Genomic DNA, 16849 nt, shown 5'->3' on the forward strand with positions numbered 1-16849 from the left:
GACCAATTGCTCAACACCCAGGCTGTCTGCTATGCCCACAGGTCTGAACCTGTGTCTGCATGTGCTGCCTCCTTTCTCCCCAAGTGTATCTCCCTTACCCAAAGGACTACTTTATTGTCCTGTTGAACTTCACTTACAAAACACAAGTTCAAAGATAAAATTAAGTATAAGGCCTTTCTGAGAGTGAGGCCCAGAGGCCCATGAAGCAGCCCTGCATGTTTTACTAGTGTTCTAATTTCACTTCATTTATTCTATGCTATTGCTAGGTAAGCAATCCAATCCCCAAATTCTCTTCTTGAGAGTCTGTTTACTGAAAAAGGAATATATGATCAGTGTTTGTGAAGACTGGGTCTTGTAGGAAATAGATGTCAAGAAGGAATTAGGAGCACAATAGATTTATTTAGGGCAATGTCTGTGAAAGATAAAAGGAGGGGGAACAGGAGTAGACAGGGAAAACCTTCAGACCCAGTGATTCCTTTAGAAATCAAGTAGCCTTAATCTAGATATTATAAAAATATTAAACTAAATTTTTTAAAAAAACCCTCAATTAAAGAAAATTAAAATAAGGTTTTCTAATTTTTTTTTTTAATTTCAAAAGAACTTTCAGGCATAAATAGTCATGTTTCAATGTAAATTTATAAAATTCATTTCAGAACTTCTCATAAAACTTTAAAAAACATTTTAGGGGCTTCCCTGGTGGCGCAGTGGTTGAGAATCTGCCTGCCAATGCAGGGGACACGGGTTCGAGCCCTGGTCTGGGAAGATCCCACATGCCGCGGAGCAACTAGGCCCATGGGCCACAACTACTGAGCCTGCGCATATGGAGCCTGTGCCCTGCAACGAGAGGCCGTGACAGTGAAAGGCCCGCGCACCGCGATGAAGAGGGGCCCCCGCTTGCCACAACTAGAGAAAGCCCTCGCATAGAAACGAAGACCCAACACAGCCAAAATAAATAAATTAATTAAAAAAAAACATTTTAAGTTCAAATATAAAAGCAGATAGATAACTTATGAATTAAAAAAATACCTCTGCAAGAATATACAATGGAGAAAAGACAGTCTCTTCAGCAAGTAGTATTGGGAAAGCTGGACAGCCGATGTAAATCAAAGAAGTTAGAACACACCCTCACACCATACACAAAAATAAACTCAAAATGGCTTAAAAACGTAAGTATAAGACATGACACCATAAATCTCCTAGAAGAGAACATAGGCAAAACATTCTCTGATATGAATTGTACCAATGTTTTCTTAGGTCAGTCTCCCAAGGCAACAGAAATGAAAGCAAAAATAAACAAAATGGGACCTAATCAAACTTACAGGCTTTTGCACAGCAAAGGAAACCATAAACAAAAATGAAAAGATAACCTTCGGACTGGGAGAAAATATTTGCAAATGATGCAACTGACAAGGGTTTAATTTCCAAAATATACAAACAGATCATACAACTCAATAACAAAAAAAACACAACCCAATCAAAACATGGGCAGAAGAAATAAAAAGATATTTGTACAAAGAAGACATACAGATGGCCACAAGGCACATGAAAAGATGCTCAATATCACTAATAATTAGAGAAATGCAAATCAGAACTACAATGAGGTACCACTTCACACTGGTCAGAATGGCCATCATTAAAAAGTCCACAAATAAAATATGCTGGACAGGGTGTGGAGAAAAGGGAACCCTCCTACACTGTTGGTGGGGATGTAAATTGGTGCAGCCACTATGGAAAATATTATGGAAGTTCCTTAAAAATCTAAAAACAGAGTTGCCATATGATCCTGCAATCCCACCCCTGGGCATGTATCTGGAGAAAACTCTAATTCGAAAAGATACATGCACCCCAATGTTCATAGTAGCACTATTTGCAATAGCCAAGACATGGAAGCAACCTAAATGTCCATCGACAGATGAATGGATAAAGAAGATGTGGTATAGCTTCTTCACTGTAAAAATACCAAATGGTGGATGACGGCAGTGCTGCGGGAGGGCCCAGAGGCCCCGGGGCCCTGGAATCGGAGGCCCCAGTGTCTTCCGCAGAGGCTTTGGTAGCAGCGTCTGGGCCCGGGTCTCGGTGGGGGCAGAGACTGCAGAGCTCACGGAGGCAAGGCTGAGGACAAGGAGCCACAAGGAGTGGCTCCCCGTCACCAAGCTGGGCTGCCTGGTCAAGGACATGAAGATCACGTCCCTGAAGATCTATCTCTTCTCTGTCCATCAAGGAATCTGAGATCATTGACTTTTTCTTGGGGGCATCCCTCAAGGATGAGGTTTTGAAGATTATGCGTGTGCAAAATCACACCCGTGCTGGCTAGCGGACCAGGTTCAAGGTATTTGTCGCCATTGGGAATTACAATGGACATATTGGTTTGGGTGTCAAGTGCTGTAAGGAGGTAGCCACTGCCACCCATGAGGCCATCATTCTGGCCAAGCTCTCCATCGTCCATGTGTGGCGATGCTACTGAGGGAACAAGATCAGCCAAGCCCCATACCGTCCCTTGCAGGGTGACTGGCCACTGTGGCTCTGTGCTGGTGCCCCTCATCCCTGCTCCCAGGGGCAGTGGCATCATCTCAGCCCCTGTGCCCAAGGAGCTACTGATGATGGCCAGATTTAATGACTGCTACACCTCTGCCAGGAGCTACACCACCACACTAGGCAACTTCACCAAGGCCACTTTTTTTTTTTTAATTTTTAAAAAATTTATTTATTTATTTATTTTTGGCTGCATTGGGTCTTTGCTGCTGTGCGCGGGCCTTCTCTATTTGCGGCTAGTGGGGGCCACCCTTCATTGCAGTGCGCGGGCCTCTCATTGTGGTGGCTTCTCCTGCTGCAGAGCACAGGCCCCAGGCGCGAGGGCTCCAGCAGTTGTAGCATGTGGGCTCAGTAGTTGCGGCTCACGGGCTTAGTTGCTCTGCGGCATGTGGGATCTTCCCGGACCAGGGCTCGAACCCGTGTCCCCTGCATTGGCAGGCAGACTCTCAACCACTGTGCCACCAGGGAAGCCCACCTTTTTTTTTTTTTTTTTTAAACACTTACTTATTTGGCTGTGCTGGGTCTTTTAGTTGTGGCACGCGGGATCTTTTTTGCTGCAGTGCGTGGGATCTAGTTCCCTGACTAGGGATCGAACCCAGGCCCCCTGCATTGGGAGCGCAGAGTCTTAGCCACTGGAACACCAGGGAAGTGCCTCTCTCTTTCCTTTAAAGTGCTGAAATATATTATTGGACATGTACTAAGTACTAACACTTGCTGGGCTCTTTGGCAACAATTATGAACGCAATTCATAACTGTAAAGTACTTACAATTCATAATGGCAATTATGGTTGATTTATGCATCTCTTTAGCAAAAACTTCTTGAATTCCCACTTGGTATTAGGCAAAGTACAAGCTACCAGGAATTCCATAGTAAATAAAGTATGCTCCTCGCCATTCCCCAAAGTACTTGCAATCTAGTGGGAGATGCACACACTGGTCAGCAATAGTTACTTCCCCTTCAGCCCTTGCACCCAGAATGAGACAAGAAGAGCAAGCCTGAGCCCAATCTGCAGCCTGAAGCTTGATGCAGAGCTGAGGCAACCTAGATCAGCTAAACCATAGTGGGCCTGCAGACCAGTAAGCATGAGAATAAATGCTTATTGTTGGTAAATTTATGGTGTGGTTTATTATGCAGCATATTGTAGTAAAAGTCTGGCTAATGCATATTCTGCAGTTTCTTTTTTCATCATTCTTTCTTGCATCTCAGATCCATGTGTGCTTAATTTCAGCCTAGTGTGCCCTTTAGAAGATCTTGAGTGTCTTTGAGTGGAAAATTCTCTGAGTTTACACTTGGTTAGAAAATTGTTTATCACGTGTTCTTTTTTTTTTTTTTAGATTTATTTAAGAGTTCCTTCTCTTTCCCCCATAAAACACACACAAAACACTTCTGAAAATCAGCAAACAATCAAAGTCACCCGAAGGGTTTTTGTTTTTTGAATTTTATTTATTTTTTATACAGCAGGTTCTTATTACTTATCTATTTTATACATATTAGTGTATATATGTCAATCCCAATCTCCCAATTCATCCCCCCCCATCACTTGTTCTTAAAATACAATTTTTGGGTAAATAAGTGTAAGTTGACTATTATTTGTTCTTAAAAGAATAAAGATATTCTTTTGTCTTTGACTTTAGTTGTTGCGTTAAGTCAACTATTAGTATAATTATTGTCCACTTGTAGGAAATCTCTCTCCTCCCTAGCTATTTTCATATATTCTCTTTGTCTTTGGCATTCTGAAGTTTCATTATGACATGAATAAGTATGGATTTTGACTAGGCATAGATTCTTTTTATTCTACCTAAAATTTATTGGGATTCTTGGACATGTAGATTAATGTCTATGGTAGGCAGATTAATAAACCCTCAAAGATGTCCATGTCCTAATCCTCAGAATCTATGAATATGTTAGGTTACCTGACAAAGATGGATTAAGGTTGCAGATGAAAATAAGATTGCTAATTAGATGACTTTAAAATAGAGAGATGATCTTGGATTATCCAGGTGGGCCCAATATAATCACAAAGGTCCTTCATTATGGAAAAGGGAGGCAGAAAAGGAAGGGTCAGAAATGATGTGATATGAGAAAAACTTGACCTGCTGTTGCTGGTTTTGAAGATGGAGGAAGAGGGCCAGGAACCAAGGAATATAGGCAGCTTCTAGAAACTGCAAAGGTCAAGGAAACAGGTGTTCTACTAGAGACTCCAAAAAGGAACACAGACCTGCCAACATCTTGATTTTAGCCCACTGAGACTTGAATTGGACTTCTCACCTACAGAATTGTAAGATAATAAATTTGTGTTGTCTTAAGCCATTAAGTTATGGTAACTTGTTACATTGTGGTAGGAAACTAACAGTTTCTTTCACCAATTCTGGAAAAATTTCAGCCATTATCACTTTAATATTGCCTCTTCATTCTTTTCTTCTGGAACTCTGATTCAACATATATCAACCTTTTTACTCTATCTTTCATGGCTTGTAATCTTGCTTTCATATTTGCTCTCTATTACATTCTGGGTAATTTCTTTAGATCTATTTCCCAGTGTACTAATTCTCTTTTCAGCTACATTTCTAATGATGTTCAACCCGTTCATTAAAATTTTCACTTCAACAATTATATATTTCATTTCTAGAGGTCTTATTTGGTTCCTTTGCAAATTGACTGGTCATTTTTTAACAACCTCTTGTTTCTTACTCAAATTTTCAACCTTATCTTTTATTTCTTTAAAGATGTTAAACACGGCTTCCCTGGTGGCGCAGTGGTTGAGAGTCTGCCTGCTAATGCAGGGGACATGGGTTCGAGCCCTGGTCTGGGAAGATCCCACATGCTGCCGGGCACCTGGGCCCGTGAGCCACAACTACTGAGCCTGCGCGTCTGGAGCCTGTGCTCCGCAACAAGAGAGGCCATGATAGTGAGAGGCCCGTGCACCGCGATGAAGAGTGGCCCCCCGCTCGCCGCAACTAGAGGAAGCCCTCGCACAGAAACGAAGACCCAACACAGACAAAAAAAAAAAAATAAACAATAATTAAAGGTGCCAATAATTAAAAAAAAAAATGTTAAACATATTTATTTTATATTCTGTAACAATTCTAATATCTGAAGCTTTTCTGAAATTGCTTCTAATTCATCATACCTTTTTTTCTTGTGTTTTATAAATTGACTAAAAGCTCATGGTTCCTTTACATTATCTGTGGGAAATGTTTGAGGCCTGAGTTGAAGGGTGTTCTCTAGAGAGGATTTTCTTTTGCTTATACTAGCTGTCTATGGGTACTACCAACCTAGGACCAATTTAAAATAAAATTTCAGCATAAAGTGTTTGGGGCCACCTAGACATTAAGAACTGTGAAAGGTCTGAGATTTTACCTGCCACAGTTAGCCTGCCATAGTTGCATGGATTTTAGCAGAAGACATGCTACTCTTGTGACAGAGACTAAGGACAGGTTATTACTCAAACCAATAACAGTAGCTAGAGTGTCAGCATTTGTGTTGGTTCCCCAAGTCCCAATTCCCACAGGGCACACAAAGCCGGCTAGGTGACATCTATACATGCAGTAGATCTCACTACAGGAAAGGAACACAGAACTTACAGAACATGGATATTTTATAATGGGCAGTAAGCATGCCTGCCTTTTTTCCCAGAGGTACATTATGGCTATCTTCCAAGGTTGTAAGCAAATCTGTCTCCAGAGGGAGGTGCCATCATTATCCTCCAAGACTGCTCACTATATAAACTGTTGAAAAGACAGTCAGTACCTCTGCTCACAAGGTGTGCAGAAACTTGACAGAGTCATGAAGAATTATCTCCTAACAAGAGGTAGTTGAATTGGGCCACAAATCTTTGCTTGTATTTGCAAATTATTTGGGTAGCTTTTCCCTCCCTTCTATCTAGAGCCAAGGTCAAGACAGGTAAGGTGTCCTAGTTTGTTTGTGAGGATCTCCTATTAGACTCCCTACCTTGGCTGGGGTCTTGGCCTTGTTTCCTGTTCCCATATCCTTCATGGCCGTTAGAACTCTAGTTCAAGGTCACCAGAATTTAGAAGATACCCTCCACCCCCCAGAAAATCTTCCTTTTGTGCTTGTTTTCCTCTCCAAATTCCTGCTTTCACTTGGCTTTTGGCCTCTGAATGTTCCTTAACTTTTTGCTAGCTCAGTAATGTATTTGAACAGATGTTTCTCATGTTCTATGCAGGTTTGTGTGTGTGTGTGTGTGTGTGTGTGTGTGTGTGTGTGAGGGTTATTCTGTGTCTCTAATCTCCCATACTGCCAGGGTGGCTGAAATGGAGGGAAGAAAATAATGATTGGAGCTTTGGGTATCATGAGTCATCTGTATGAATGCTGGAGTCATCTGTATGAATGCTGGAGTCATCTGTATGAATGCTGGATTCATCCAGAAATCTGGCAGGCTTAGAAAAGAATATACTTAACCAACATGATTAGGAAATGAGGCTTTTTAGTTGACTACATTTTTCCTCTAGTTATCTGAAGAATCGTCTGCTTTGGGAGTAATACCACCCCACATAAGGCTGTTATACACAGGAAGCAAAGCCTCAGGATTCTCTAAGTTGTATATAGTCACTGCACACAGTTGTGAAACAGGAGGGAAGGGGGCAGGGCACTACCTTTAAAAGAATGACACAGCCATTGAGGATAAGGCATAAACTGGTTAGAACTGATTCGGCCCAAGATGGCGGAAGATTTGACCTTCAGTAGACCTTGAGCCTCATTATATGCTCATTGTAATACATTAGCATGCTAAATGACACACCCACAGGTGCCATGACAGTTACAAGGCCGACCATAAAAGGCCAAAAAGTGGGCGGTGGCCCAATACCCACGGGGAAATCTCCGTGCCTTCTCCAAGATAGTTGGAATAATTCTCCCACTTGTTAGCCTATGAAATTACCCAGCCCATAAAAATGGCCCACACTCTTGTCTATGGAGTGTGTATCTCCCTGAATAAACCTGCTTTCCCACTTAGTTCTCAGGGAAGAGTCCCCTTGCCTGCCTGCTTGTATCCCTCACAAGTGTCCTATATTAATAAATCTACTTGCCTATCATTTTGCCTCTCACTGAATTCCTTCTGTGCTGAGACATAAAGAACCTGAGCTTCAGGACTTCCCTCGTGGCACAGCGGTTAAGAATTCGCCTGCCAATGCAGGGGACATGGGTTCGAGCCCTGGTCTGGGAAGATCGCACATGCCACGGAACAACTAAGCCCATGTGTCACACTACTGAGACTGCGCTCTAGAACCCGCAAGCCACAACTACTGAGCCTATGTGCCACAACTACTGAAGCCCACGCGCCTAGAGCCCATGCTCCGCAACAAGAGAAGCCACCGCAATAAGAAGCACGTGCACCCCAACAAAGAGTAGCCCCCGCTCGCCACAACTAGAGAAAGCCTGCGCGCAGGAACGAAGACCCAACGCAGCCAAAAATATATATATATATATATATATATATATATATATATATATAAATAAATTAAAAAAAAAAAAAAAAAAAGAACCTGAGCTTCAGTAAGTCCGGACACCACGTGAAAAAAAAAAAAAAAAAGACGTGGGCTTGAGTCCCAGCCCGTGGGCTCGAGTCCCAGCCCGTGGGCTCAAGTCCCAGTCTGACTTTTGGCTACGTTCGAATCCCATGTGAGAGGTGTGATTGGGTTTGAGTCCCATTGTGAGACTAGGTGTGAGGTTTCAGCTGCATTCGTTGATTATTTTGTTGGCAATTTTAGAAATGCTGTGTCTGTTCAATTTCACACCTTTGCCATAGTAACTACTTAGATCGCTGTGGTGTTAACACACTCTGAGAATCTGCTACTCAGTGTGGCCCAGGATCAGCAGCAGCAGCAGCAGCACCAACTGTGTGCAGTTAGAAATGCAGACGCTCAGGCCCTTCCCCAGCCCTACTGAATCCGAATCTGCATTTTAACCAGATCCTCAGGTGGTTCATCTGTACATTAATGTTTGAGAAGTACTGCCCTAGAAAAATGCTCTCAAGGTGCAGTTGCTGATGACTCTAGCAGTAATAAAATTCGGAGGTGGTTATAATACAATGGAGAAAGCATGATTTAAAGAATCAGAATTGGAGGTCCACTCCTAAATAACAGTGTGACAGCAAATCACTTAACATATCTAAATGTAGGATCTTATTTCACAAGATTGTTAAAGGGATAAAAAGATAATGTATGTTAAAAAGTGCCTATGACAGTGCCTATCACATGGTAGGTATGCAGTAATGCTAGTTTATTTACTTTCCTTTTTCATGTCTTGCCTGGAGAGAATAAAATAACTTTTCCCTGTATCACTCAAGTGTGTAGGAGACACCATTTTTATAAATCCATGAGAAATGATAGGTATTAAAATAATGACCAGTTGTTCATGAATAGGTAAGATATAAATTATAAAAGTTTCCATAAAGAATGAAATAGTTAATGAGACACATACAGAAAAGTTTAAATTAAAACAAATTAGAATCAGTGAAAGTAGAATAGGAAAACACCTACCACATAGCCTAACGCAGTTACTATAGGCGAGTTTGAAATATTAACACTGAGCTTCCTAATCACCAAATCAAAAAGGAAAACTCAGTAAATTACATAAGGAAATTATTCCAGAGACAACTTCTTTGGTATTAAGGTCCAAAAGGAATGTATCACATAGGTCCTTTTCCAAGGAGCATCAAACAATTTAATGGGATATATTTCAAGGGTGCAATTAGAAAGTAGTTGTTAAGATAATGAAAATGTGACTTTTAAGGGGTCTATGGTTCTTTATACTTGCAGACTAAATACAGATGGAATATAGACTGAATTTTTTCTTCTTCCTTAATTACTAAAACCCAGCAGAGGCTGAAAAAAATTCTTAATAAGCTCTTTAGAAATGGATTATCTCTAATTCTTGGAAGACTTAATTTACACAATCAGAGGAATATTTTATGTATCAGTTACAGACGGGGATGCTAAAACTTCAACCAGAATTCTTCTAATCTCTATAGAAGGCATGTAGACAACTGGAAGAAAATATTCTTCTGTATCTACCAATAGGGACCAACCCTTCATCAGCTTATAAATATTATTAACTTACTCTTCCCATGAGCTTCACTCTCAGTAAAATAAATGAAGGTGTATATAGATATTTAAAACCTCCCAACTTAAGCCAGTTGATATCTTATGTTTTATTACGATTTTAAAATGAAAATATTAGCACAGAATTCCTATGAATTCCCTAACAGTTTAAAACAAAAATGCATGATCAGAAATGTTTGGGAGATACCCTATATGAAAAATATTATGGCAAATTATCCATAGTCCATAAACTATTGTGAGGTTTTTTGTTTTTTTGTTGTTGTTTACTCCACACTATAAATGGATATCCCTTTTTACTAATACAAATTAGATCTATACCATTCTTTTAAATGGCTGCAGTGTAATCCACTGAAGGGATATGCTATTATTTATTTAACCATTATTTAAACGGTTTCTAACTTTTATCATAAAAACCATAGTCACGTTCATCTTTGTACATATAACTTTGCACACTTGCCTGATTCTTTTCTTTTTTTTTCCAGTTAAGTTAGTGCTTTATTTCTTCATTCTCCGCAGAATACTGATTCTGTAACACTGAATACAGTCTGATATGTATCATTACAACAAAACTTTCTCTTTATGAAAGATTAGCAAAAATACATCAGCAAGGATATAACTAGTGCATTTACTAAAACATATCATAATCATAAAACCAAATGATCACACACAATAATCTTCACATATGACATACCATTGATATTGTTCCTGTTCAACAAATTTTGGATTTCACCCTTATTATGTTTCAGTACTCTTATTGATTTATTTTAGGTTCAACTAATAAAGAAGTAACATTTCAGAAGTGTTAAGACTGATTAGTATCATTGCTTACATATATTAATCACCTGCCAAAGACACTAGCTTGCCTGATTTTTTTTTTAAATTGAAGTATAGTTGATTTAAATATTGTCTTAGTTTCAGGTGTACAGCACAGTGATTCAGTTTGCAGCCAAAGGGTGCAAAAAGGGGTAGTGACGTGACAGCATTGGAGAAGAGGAAGGAAAATACCAGAGGAAATGACAGAGCAAAATGAATGAAAAATACCCACACCCAGACACATCCCTATGAAAGATTATATCTTCAAGATTACAGAACAGATGCTAAACATTTCTATGGAAAAAATAGGACACTTAAAAAGGGGTAAAACAGTCTTATAACACATCTGAACCACTGAATGTTAGAAAGTAGTGGGGGTAATGCCTTCATGGTTCTGAGAAAAATTCATTTTTAACTTGGAATTGTATACGCAGACAAAAAAAATAATCAGATATAAGAATGTGGAAAGCAACCAATCTAATTCTTGCTCATTGAGGAGCTCATAGACTACCTGGGAAGAAAGACAGATAAACATGATATGCATAAGATAAGCAAAGTGCAGAGAGGTCTCACAGGATGTTACCAGTATGGATGAGGGGCACCCAAGCTAGTCTGGGGGAGGGAAGAGAAGACTTCCTGAAAGAGATGATCCTGAGTTGAGCCTTAAACCATGAGGAAACAACTTAGTAAATCTCTTCAATAAATTTCCTTGACTTAGATACGGCTGTTAAGAGAAATTTTATCCATATTCAAATTTGACTTCCACATAGCTTATAAACTGGTCATGACTAAGGGCATAAGCATTAAAAAAGTCATTACTTTGCCTACTAATCCCATCACATATGCAGTGTGATATGCAAGATTTGCAGCTCAGTTCTCCTCACGACTAACCCATTGGAAGCTGGGCGAACCGACCTTTCCTTTTTTTTATTTATTTTTATTTATTTATTTATTTATTTATTTTTTTTTTTTTTAGGATTCTTTTTACTTTCCAGGAAAAAAAACTTGCTGGGACTTTTATTGGGATAACATTGACTCTATAGATAATTTGGAGAAAATAGACATCTTTACAGTATTGAGTCTTTTTTTTTTTTTTTTTTAATGTCTGAAACATTTATATTAACATATTTCCATACAAATAACCCAATGAAAGTTTAGTATTAGTTGTTTTGTTTGTTTTTTTTTATACTGCAGGTTCTTATTAGGCATCAATTTTATACACATCAGTGTATACATGTCAATCCCAATCGCCCAATTCAGCACACCTCCATCCCCACCTCACCGCAGTTTTCCCCCTTGGTGTCCATATGTCCATTCTCTACATCTGTGTCTCAACTTCTGCCCTGCAAACTGGCTCATCTGTACCATTTTTCTAGGTTCCACATACATGCATTAATATACGATATTTGTTTTTCTCTTTCTGACTTACTTCACTCTGTATGACAGTCTCTAGATCCATCCACGTCTCAACAAATGACTCAATTTCTTTCCTTTTTATGGCTGAGTAATATTCCATTGTATATATGTACCACAACTTCTTTATCCATTCGTCTGTTGATGGGCATTTAGGTTGCTTCCATGACCTGGCTATTGTAAATAGTGCTGCAATGAACATTCGGGTGCATGTGTCTTTTTGAATTACGGTTTTCTCTGGGTATATGCCCAGTAGTGGGATTGCTGGATCATATGGTAAGTCTATTTTTAGTTTTTTAAGGAACCTCCATATTGTTCTCCATAGTGGCTGTATCAATTTACATTCCCACCAACAGTGCAAGAGGTTTCCCTTTTCTCCACACCCTCTCCAGCATTTGTTGTTTGTAGATTTTCTGATGATGCCCATTCTAACAGGAGTGAGGTGATACCTCATTGTAGTTTTGATTTGCATTTCTCTAATAATTAGTGATGTTGAGCATCTTTTCATGTGCTTCGTGGCCGTCTGTATGTCTTCTTTGGAGAAATGTCTATTTAGGTCTTCTGCCCATTTTTGGATTGGGGTGTTTGTTTCTTTGATATTGAGCTGAATGAGCTGTTTATATATTTTGGAGATTAATCCTTTGTCCGTTGATTCGTTTGCAAATATTTTCTCCCATTCTGAGGGTTGTCTTTTCGTCTTGTTTATGGTTTCCTTTGCTGTGCAAAAGCTTTGAAGTTTCATTAGGTCCCACTTGTTTATTTTTGTTTTTATTTCCATTACTCTAGGAGGTGGATCAAAAAAGATCTTGCTGTGATTTATGTCAAAGAGTGTTCTTCCTATGTTTTCCTCTAAGAGTTTTATAGTGTCCAGTCTTAGATTTAGGTCTCGAATCCATTTTGAGTTTATTTTTGTGTATGGTGTTAGGGAGTATTCTAATTTCATTCTTTTACATGTAGCTGTCCAGTTTTCCCAGCACCACTTATTGAAGAGACTGTCTTTTCTCCATTGTATATCTTTGCCTCCTTTGTCATAGATTAGTTGACCATAGGTGCGTGGGTTTATCTCTGGGCTTTCTATCTTGTTCCATTGATCTATGTTTCTGTTTTTGTGCCAGTACCATATTGTCTTGATTACTGTAGCTTTGTAGTATAGTCTGAAGTCAGGGAGTCTGATTCCTCCAGCTCCGTTTTTTTCCCTCAAGACTGCTTTGGCTATTCGGGGTCTTTTGTGTCTCCATACAAATTTTAAGATGATTTGTTCTAGCTCTGTAAAAAATGCCATTGGTAATTTGATAGGGATTGCATTGAATCTGTAGATTGCTTTGGGTAGTATACTCATTTTCACAATGTTGATTCTTCCAATCCAAGAACATGGTATATCTCTCCATCTGTTGGTATCATCTTTAATTTCTTTCATCAGTGTCTTATAGTTTTCTGCATACAGGTCTTTTGTCTCCCTAGGTAGGTTTATTCCTAAGTATTTTATTCTTTTTGTTGCAGTGGTAAATGGGAGTGTTTCCATAATTTCTCTTTCAGATTTTTCATCATTAGTGTATAGGAATGCAAGAGATTTCTGTGCATTAATTTTGTATCCTGCAACTTTACCATATTCATTAATTAGCTCTAGCAGTTTTCTGGTGGCAGTTTTAGGATTCTCTATGTATAGTATCATGTCATCCGCAAACAGTGACAGTTTTACTTCTTCTTTTCCAATTTGTATTCCTTTTATTTCTTTTTCTTCTCTGATTGCCGTGGCTAAGACTTCCAAAACTATGTTGAATAATAGTGGTGAGAGTGGGCATCCTTGTCTTCTTCCTGATCTTAGAGGAAATGCTTTCAGTTTTTCACCATTGAGAATGATGTTTGCTGTGGGTTTGTCATATATGGCCTTTATTATGTTGAGGTAGGTTCCCTCTATGCCCACTTTCTGGAGAGTTTTTATCATAAATGGGTGTTGAATTTTGTCAAAAGCTTTTTCTGCATCTATGGAGATGATCATATGGTTTTTATTCTTCAATTTGTTAATATGGTGTATCACATTGACTGATTTGCGTATATTGAAGAATCCTTGCATCCCTGGGATAAATCCCACTTGATCGTGGTGTATGATCCTTTTAATGTGTTGTTGGATTCTGTTTGCTAGTATTTTGTTGAGGATTTTTGCATCTATATTCATCAGTGACATTGGTCTGTAATTTTCTTTTTTTGTAGTGTCTTTGTCTGGTTTTGGTATCAGGGTGATGGTGGCCTCATAGAATGAGTTTGGGAGTGTTCCTTCCTCTGCAATTTTTTGGAAGAGTTTGAGAAGGATGGGTGTCAGCTCTTCTCTAAATGTTTGATAGAATTCACCTGTGAAGCCATCTGGTCCTGAACTTTTGTTTGTTGGAAGATTTTTAATCACAGTTTTAATTTCATTACTTGTGATTGGTCTGTTCATATTTTCTATTTCTTCCTGATTCAGTCTTGGAAGGTTATACCTTTCTAAGAATTTGTCCATTTCTTCCAGGTTGTCCATTTTATTGGCATAAAGTTGCTTGTAGTAGTCTCTTAGGATGCTTTGTATTTCTGCGGTGTCTGTTGTAATTTCTCCTTTTTCATTTCTGATTTTATTGAGTCCTCTCCCTCTTTTTCTTGATGAGTCTGGCTAATGGCTTATCAATTTTGTTTATCTTCTCAAAGAACCAACTTTTAGTTTTATTGATCTTTGCTATTGTTTTCTTTGTTTCTATTTCAATTATTTCTGCTCTGATCTTTATGATTTCTTTCCTTCTGCTAACTTTGGGTTTTGTTTGTTCTTCTTTCTCTAGTTTCTTTAGGTGTAAGGTTAGATTGTTTACTTGAGATTTTTCTTGTTTCTTTAGGTAGGCTTGTATAGCTATAAACTTCCCTCTTAGAACCGCTTTTGCTGCATCCCATAGGTTTTGGGTCGTCGTGTTTTCATTGTCATTTGTCTCTAGGTATTTTTTGATTTCCTCTTTGATTTCTTCAGTGATCTCTTGGTTATTTAGTAACGTATTGTTTAGCCTCCATGTGTTTGTCTTTTTTACGTTTTTTTCCCTGTAATTCATTTCTAATCTCATAGCGTTATGGTCAGAAAAGATGCTTGATATGATTTCAATTTTCTTAAATTTACTGAGGCTTGATTTGTGACCCAAGATGTGATCTATCCTGGAGAATGTTCCGTGCGCACTTGAGAAGAACGTGTAATCTGCTGTTTTTGGATGGAATGTCCTATATATATCCCCTTTTTTTTAAAATAAATTTATTTACTTATTTATTTTTGGCTGCATTGGGTCTTCGTTGTTGCGCGCGGGTTTTCTCTGGTTGCGTCGAGCGGGGGCTACTCTTTGTTGTGGTGCGGGGGCTTCTCATTACAGTGGCTTCTCTCGTCGTGGAGCATGGGCTCTAGGTGTGCGGGTTTCAGTAGTTGCAGCACGTGGGCTCAGTAGTTGTGGCTCGTGGGCTCTAGAGCACAGGCTCAGTTGTTGTGGTGCACGGGTTTAGTTGCTCTGCAGCACATGGGATCTTCCCGGACCAGGGCTTGAACGCGTGTCCCCTACATTGGCAGGCGGATTCTTAACCACTGCACCACCAGGGAAATCCGACCTTTCCTTTTGACTCGAACAAACTGTTGAAACCATCACTTTATTCTTTCATTCTCTACCTATGTCAAATAAACTCATTTTTTAAATGTTTAGATCAAACCTTTCAAATTCCTTACTGGCATGTGATTAGGCCTTATTAATTTCTGGGTGGTTATCATTTATTTGTTTTTTTGTTTAACACCTAGGGCAGGCTGCATTCTGGTGTCAGGGAACAATTCATGCTATAGTGGGGCTAAGAAGTTTAAAGAATGAAAGGATAGGGACTTCCCTGGTGGCACAGTGGTTAAGAATCCGCCTGCCAATGCAGGGGACTCGGGTTCAAGCCCTGGTCGGGGAAGATTCCCACGTGCCGCGGAGCAACTAAACCCGTGCGCCACAACTACTGAGCCTGTGCTCTAGAGCCCACGAGCCACAACTATTGAAGCCCACGCACCTAGAGCCTGTGCTCTGCAGAGAAGCCACCGCAGTGAGAAGTCCGTGCACCACAACGAAGAGCAGCCCACGCTCGCTGCAACTAGAGAAAGCCCACGTGCAGCAACGAAGACCCAACGCAGCCAAAATAAATAAATTTTAAAAATCAAATTATTTAAAAGAAAATACACGTACCATAAAATTTATTTAAAAAAAAACAAAAACAAAAAAGAAAGCCCAGTCTGGGGATCCCAAAGATTCTCTCTCACTCCCACTGAATGTGGTGTGGGTTAAGTGAAGGACCATTTTCTTCCCTTTTTCAGGATGGCCCCTCATTCAGAGACAGAGTCAAAGCTCAGGCACTATCCTGGGTTGAATAGCGTCCCCCCCAAATTCATGTCCACCTGGAATCTGAGTGTGATCTTATTTGGAAATAAGGTCTTTGTAGACGCATACAAGTTACAACAAGGACATACTGGATTAGGTTGGGGCCTAAATCCAATATGACTGATGTCCTTTTAGGAACAGGGGGATTTGGACACGGACACAGATGAAAGAAGGCCATGTGAAGATAGAGCCAGATATTGGAGTTATGCTGCCAGAAGCCAAGGAATGTCAAGGCTTACCAGCAACCACCAGAATCTAATGGAGAGGCATGGAACAGATTTTCCCTTTGGGCCCCTAGAAGGAACCAACCCTCTGTATATCTTTTTTTTTTAAATTAATTAATTAATTAAAAAAATTTTATTTATTTTTTTATTTATTTTTGGCTGAGTCGGGTCTTTGTTGCTGGGCACGGGCTTTCTCTAGTTGTGGCGAGCGGGGGCTACTCTTTGTTGCGGTGGGCGGGCTTCTCACTGCTGTGGCTTCTCTTGTTGTGGAGCACGGGCTCTAGGCACACAGGCTTCAATAGTTGTGGCACACGGGCTCAGTAGTTGTGGCTCACGGGCTCTAGGCACACAGGCTTCAATAGTTGTGGCACACGGGCTCAG

At 39.7% G+C, this 16849-nt stretch overlaps 1 pseudogene; it reads left to right on the plus strand.

Moving 5' to 3' along the window:
- The first annotated feature begins 1963 nt into the window (after positions 1–1963).
- Positions 1964–8440, plus strand: LOC137769133 (small ribosomal subunit protein uS5 pseudogene; annotated as a pseudogene).
- The last annotated feature ends 8409 nt before the right edge of the window (positions 8441–16849 follow it).

The sequence above is a fragment of the Eschrichtius robustus genome, chromosome 9, assembly GCF_028021215.1.
Source record: "Eschrichtius robustus isolate mEscRob2 chromosome 9, mEscRob2.pri, whole genome shotgun sequence".
Lineage (NCBI taxonomy): Eukaryota > Metazoa > Chordata > Mammalia > Artiodactyla > Eschrichtiidae > Eschrichtius > Eschrichtius robustus.